This window comes from Poecilia latipinna, unplaced genomic scaffold (genome assembly GCF_001443285.1).
Source record: "Poecilia latipinna isolate Pla-1442-1.1 unplaced genomic scaffold, P_latipinna-1.0 Scaffold8, whole genome shotgun sequence".
NCBI lineage: Eukaryota > Metazoa > Chordata > Actinopteri > Cyprinodontiformes > Poeciliidae > Poecilia > Poecilia latipinna.
Genome location: NW_015112624.1, coordinates 756813 through 763111, shown reverse-complemented (window position 1 = coordinate 763111; position 6299 = coordinate 756813). Strand labels below are relative to the sequence as shown.

At 38.7% G+C, this 6299-nt stretch overlaps 1 protein-coding gene and 1 long non-coding RNA gene across 2 annotated transcripts in view; both read left to right on the top strand.

Moving 5' to 3' along the window:
- Positions 1-2245, top strand: part of LOC106944928 (uncharacterized) — a 6528-nt gene extending 4283 nt beyond the window's left edge. The window contains exon 2 of the long non-coding RNA XR_001424442.1: positions 2085-2245. This is a non-coding gene — a long non-coding RNA (uncharacterized LOC106944928). The remainder of the gene's footprint in view (positions 1-2084) is intronic.
- LOC106944639 (leucine-rich repeat transmembrane neuronal protein 4) overlaps positions 1-6299 on the top strand; it is a 119756-nt gene that overhangs the window by 31999 nt on the left and 81458 nt on the right. The window lies entirely within an intron of this gene.

Below are 6299 nucleotides of genomic sequence, written 5' to 3'. Positions count from 1 at the left end.
CCCAAAGGGGGTTGTTTTTTTTGTGAGAAAGTTTTTTTAAAAATTGTTTTTTTTTTTTTTTTTTTTTTTTTTTTTAGCTTTATGTCACGTGATAATATTATTCCCTCATCATAAACATACCTGGAGTGTTGCCTTGGTTCTTTAATGCATGTTGTAGAAATCCTTTAATCTACCATAGCAACCATTCAGCTGTGCAAAACATCTGGGTTGACGTAGCTCCGTCTTGGAGGATGAAGCTCCTCTTAAAAGCTGCAGTTTCCAAGCTTCCACCTCACAGAGCAGTTCTTCCCCTTCATCTCCCCCACTCAGTTCCTTCAGACTAGCCAGCAGCAATTAGCAAACACCTGATAGAACAGTGTGTCTGGTGAGCTCATACAAGCTACTTCTCAGTACAAAGCTGATAGAAATATTGTGAAAGGGTCATTAGAGGAGCGATGTTGTGATGACTCCCTGTAGGCGGAGTTTTAGAAAGAGCAGGAGGGTCTTAAAGAGACAGAGACACAATTTCAAGGCGTTAAATTACTAAGTAAAATTAATTTTAAGACATTTGATGTATACCTTATTTTAATTTAAAACTGAAGGTGACATAGTTACTTTATTGTGCCACAGAATGTGGCTGGAAAACACGTACTACTGCCCCTTTAAAATATGTGACTCAGATTGATTGATCAGACTGAAAAGGGCCTCATCATTCTTCACAGATCGCCATTTTCAACTGTACAAAATAAACACAACTGGTTGAATATAAACAGCTATGAAGCAAATGTATTTTGTAAAGAGGAATAGAATAGGACAACCATGCACACACACTCTCTCATATGTTAGAGCAGCTTAGCGTATTTAGCTAGCCTAACAGTCAAGCAGAAATCAAGAATGGACAAGAATCCATGCAGAAATTTGTGCAAGAAACATCTGTTGACAGTAAAAAATATATATATTTATGTGTTTATTGGGAGCAGAGTCAGGTGGAGGAACCAACATTTTTAGAGGACATGACATATTAGCTATGAAAATTATTGCACTCAGCACCAACGTTAGCTTCCCTCTCTACATCTTAATCTGGATACAACTGAGGATGCTGGTTGAGTCAGCCATTACATACGCTTGTCTAGCCTGGTAGAGTAAGGCTGGTATGTTTTTTTGGGCTGTGAATGAATCGACATGGATAAACCCCCATAACAACATTTGTTAGGGGTGGTAACATGCTTGTCTTTTCTGCCCATTGACAGGGCAGAAAGTCTTCAACTATCAATGCAGTGTTGACCCTCTCTGTGACCTTGTGAGAACCAAGCAACATAACAGTAGAGAAGCTATATATATATAAAAAAGAGATGCTTTTAAAACCCCTTATAATTTCTGTCACACTGTTCCCTCTGTGTAAAGTCCTTTTAGAGAAATGCCAGAGAAAGTGCTGGAGTATATGGAGCATAGAGTTGTGCTTGTTTCCATGTGCTGTGTGTGTGTGTGTGTGTGTGTGTGTGTGTGTGTGTGGGTTTCTTTTGCTCCCTGATTGCAAACAGGACAAATTTGGCTGTTTGTAAATATTTCTGATGGCAAAAATAGATACTCACTGCTTTGAAACTGAATGAGCCCCAGCCAGCCCTCTTATTAATTTAAGACTGTTTCAACAGTGAGAAAGCTACAAGCAGTATGTCTGGCTTTCTACTAGAACAAATAGCCTGACTAATTACCCAAATAATGTGATCTTGTTATACTTGTGCGGTTCTAAAAGGTGCAGCGCTCCAATTCCTTGTTTTTGCTTTGAGTCACGCATTAAAATAACAATAAACAAAGGCTTTAAAAGCCATTGTAATCATAATAAGAAACGCACTGTAATGTTTTCAGCAGCAGAAGGGATAATTGCTGCTTTCAGTTTCCAAATAAAATAAATTGTATCCTTCAATAAATTTCCATTTAAGATTTTTGGTAAAAAAAAAAAAAAAAATACAGTGAAAACACAGCATGAAGCTGCAAAGTTTATTATTCTGTCTGTCATTTACAACATATGCATAAAATTTGAATTATCTGTATATTATTTGTTTGGTAAGCTTAATTATGTATTACTCTTCAACCTTCACTTTAAGGTTAAGGCCTCGGACTGTGTTGATCCACAGCGTTCCACTTCAAGACTCCAGCCTCCTGAGGGCCAAAACATAGGACTTCATTCCCTGTCTCCTTAGAACAGAAGAAGAAGAAGAAAAGCCCTGAAAAGAAAGCATAAAGTGATTTTTCAACAGAAAACCAATGCTGTTTTATGTTCTTGTTGTTCCAAAAAGATATATGATTCAACTGGAGGGGCGGGGGCGAAGTGGTAGTAGATCTTTTCTGACTGTATTTCTAAAAAAAAAAAAAAGCACGAATAGCACAATTTCGTTGTTTTTTTCCTTCAACCGTCATTTTCTTTATTTGCTGTGTGTTTGGTGCCATTCTCGGACAGAGAAAATTATTCTCACTCTTAGAGTGAGAATAAGCTACAGATGTCTGCAGGGAGCATTCACATTCCTGGCTGCCACAGATAACATTTATGCCACGCAGTGCATTGGACTGGGAAGTATCAATTAGGTCCTAACATTAAAACATTACTCACAGTAAGTCTATTCTTTACTCATTTATTTTTAAAACCTAACCTTGAGCCCTGGATCAGACCAATCATCCGACCTTGACCAAAGGTTAGCTAGATGACACAACTTAGGTCGTTTGAAACCTCAGCAGTTGTTAGAGTCAACACACTAATAATAATGATGATGATGATGATGACAGCTAAAATAGGTGGTAGCAGACTCTAAATTTACGGTTCATTTCTCCGTTACCAGTCATTCGGCACTGATAATTAACACTTGTTGCACCTATTAGACTGGTGTCAAAGCCTAATTATGCAAACAGCCTACGTGTGATGGAGACAAGCAGTTCGCACCTCTGCCTGCCTGTGATGCGACACCATGAGATCATGCACTAAACAGTATTTAAACCAACAGCCTGAATTAACAGAACGCATCAGACTCTATCGCCCTCGGAGTCTACCAGCAGACAGAGATGGTTCTCATTATGAGCCCGTTCCATCCTCATTCTTCACACTTTGTTCACCCTGCTTCAAAACAGACTCTGGGAACGTTTCTGGACAGCTTTCCAAGTCTAATAATGTGGTAACAGCGACCCCCTGTGCTCACAATGTGAAATTACTTGTTTTTTTTTTTTTTTGTTTTCTTTTTAAACTGGTGACACTGAGCCACAACTCTGTGACCTCAGAAATGTCAAAGCAGAAAGCATCCAGGCTTGTTTGAGGATTTAATCATGATGGATTTACATGGGTTTGAGGTGGAGAGAGAGGCGGGGGTCGCTCTCTGCCAAACGAAAACTTAGCGTACCGTATGTGGGCCTGCGCAATGAAAAGGTGAGTTTGCCTCTGCTCCAGGAGCATCTCAGCGGGAGAGGATGTGAGAGATGCGAGATGAGCCGTTTTGTTCATTCAGTGCCTCCCAGACGCGCCCGCCCGTAATTGAATGTCAAATAAAATCCGCTCTTCAAAGGGGGTGGGGGGGTGAAGCAGGCTCACACGTGTTTGAGGAGCTCACATGCCATTCAACTTCTACGCGTTCAAGAGTGGAAGAGAGGAGGGGAGTGGAGGCGTTGCTTGAAATCGGTGCTGCGTAGAGAGGATCCGTGGTAGTTACTGCTCAGAGAACGGGAGGGAGTGCGTGTCGTTTACCGTCTGATCAGGTGTCGGCTCTACCAACACGTTATCAGCTGGATATCGTGTTGAATGTGAAAACTGGAAACGTGACTCCTCGTGTCCACAGGCTGTCAAAAACAGACAAAGTGATCATTTTCATGGGTGACAACTACTATCGTTTGCCGTCAAACACAGGTGACAAAGCCTATCATCTTATACTAGGAAGGCATAATGTGTGCTTACCTAAAAAAAAAAAAAGCCTATGTCTATTTCTTGTTCAGTTTAAATCCACTTTGGGCCTAAAACGTACACCTACAAGGCATAACATTATGTCTACTGACAGGTGATACTGATTATATCTTTATTACAGCAGCTGTTGGAGGGAGAGATCTCCAGTGCTGCCAAAAAGTGTTTACCCATTTACAGACTTCTTCTCTTTTAGTTTCTCTTCTTTTCACACCTAAATGTGTCAGATCATCAAACTTATTTGTATATCAGGCAAAGATTACATCAGTAAATAAAAAAAAACTGAAGTTTTAAGCTGTTTATAAAGCAAGAAAATCATCCAAATCAACCTCACCCCATGTAAAAAAGTAATTGCCCTTGTTGCAGTAACACTTGCCCTCAGGTGTGCATGATAATTGGTACTAAGCCTTTTATATCCATGTAGTTGAATCTTTTTAGCTCTATTTGTAGTGGGGTTTTTTTTGGCCCACTATTTGTTGAATTGTTTAAAACTTGGCCTGGGTTTTCAGGGATGAGCGCCTCGTTTAAGGTTGTTTTTCTGTCCTCACTTTGACTAGCTGTCTCCTTAGTTTTGTTTGTTGCCTTTAGCTAGTTATTGGTGTGCTTCAGTTCAGCCACTTTCAAAATTTTCTGGTAGAGAGCAGAATTTATTGGCCCGCCATCAATCACAACAGGTCATCTTACAGCACAGCAGCAGTAAATCGTCACACTAACACCTGTTGGTGTGACGTTCTTTACTGAAATGTATCACAGGATGCAAACATAACAAACTTTGCTGGAGATGATTTCTCCAAGTAACTATTGCGATAAACAATAATATTGTTGTTTTGAGATCATTTTCATGCCGGATACTGATAATGACATAATGACACTAGTCTGGCCTGTCAAACTTTAACTTTGTAAAGAACTTTTAAAACTGGAACTGGGAGATATTTAAAATATCTAAAATATAACACAACAACCAAATACAGTAAATAAAATGGAGATAAGAACCCACATACAGCCAAAACCATTATTAAAATAGAACATTATGTCTCTGTAAACAAAAAATGTTAATTACCAGAATGAGAAGTATGCAACTCATTTTAATTCACCATACGAATTTATTCTTGTACTATTCTGACTGTGTTGTCGTAACGTTACGGCTTTACTCAATTTCACAACTTTACTCTCTCAATTTCACGACTTTACTCTCTCAATTTCACGACTTTACTCTCTCAATTTCACGACTTTACTCTCTCAATTTCACGACTTTACTCTCTCAATTTCATGACTTTACTCTCTAAGAGTCGATAGTAGTCAGTAAGTGACATTTAACTTGCCTTTTTCCCTCGTGCGCTGTTCTAAACTAAAACCATAAAAACTCCAACATTTATTGGGGTTTCCTCATCTTTCTGCATGACTGTACTTGCAGAGAAGTCAACAACCCCCTACTGAGTGAGCAGCAGTCTTTGTAATGTAACCACATCAGCTTTGTCTCTATTAACTTTGATTCAATAATTAATAGCGATCCCAGTTATATTACTAAAAGTAAGAATTTGTAACTCTTAGGTGATATTTTATTGCAAAGCCATCTTTTAAGAGAAAGGTGTATTATTCTGAATGATGAAAAGGATTAGGTGTTTTTTAGGTGGCGGTAAAACGTAATTGTGATTAAAGAGACTCAAAGACGAACAGAGTTTCTCTGCAAGTCTGGAGCAGAGAAGCTGCTGAGAGAAAATATGCTGCAGCTTCTGGGAAACTGAATGAAGGATGGATTCAGCCGTGGAAATCCCGCCTTAATCTGCTGTCTGGGCTTTGTGAAAGAGCCCTCTGACCCGTCTCTTATAGAGAATATATGGTGCAACGCGAAGAGGAGAATCAGATTACCAAAGCATGTTGCCTCGACTTTCCCATCAGTGAAATAAAAGTGTGTTTAAAAGAAGTGAATCACGATGAACCCCAATACTGATTTAGTTTTCCTGGCCATTCGGTGAATTCAAAAGGTTTCCTGACGTATAGGTGGTCAAAAACTGCAAAAATGAACATTTGTGATTAAAATTACATGAGTTTTGAAGGTGACTAAACTGATCTGTTCATCTTTTTTGGTTGCATTTCAGGGTGTTTATTTACAAATTTAAAATGTAAAACATTGTTTGTCGATTTTATTGTCTGAGGAAAGCTGGGCAACCACAACGCTTATGAGGTTCAACTTACAGTGTATTTTTATTCATGATATTAGAGAAATTTGAGGAACAGGGCGATCACTCTCAAAATATGTAGCTGCTTTTATTTCTAAAAATTTGCATAAAACCACAACAACAAAAAAAAAACCTCAACCCTTGAATGTGGACTTTTTTTTAGTTGTTGCCTTTTGTTTTCGAAAAAAAAAAAAATTAAAACC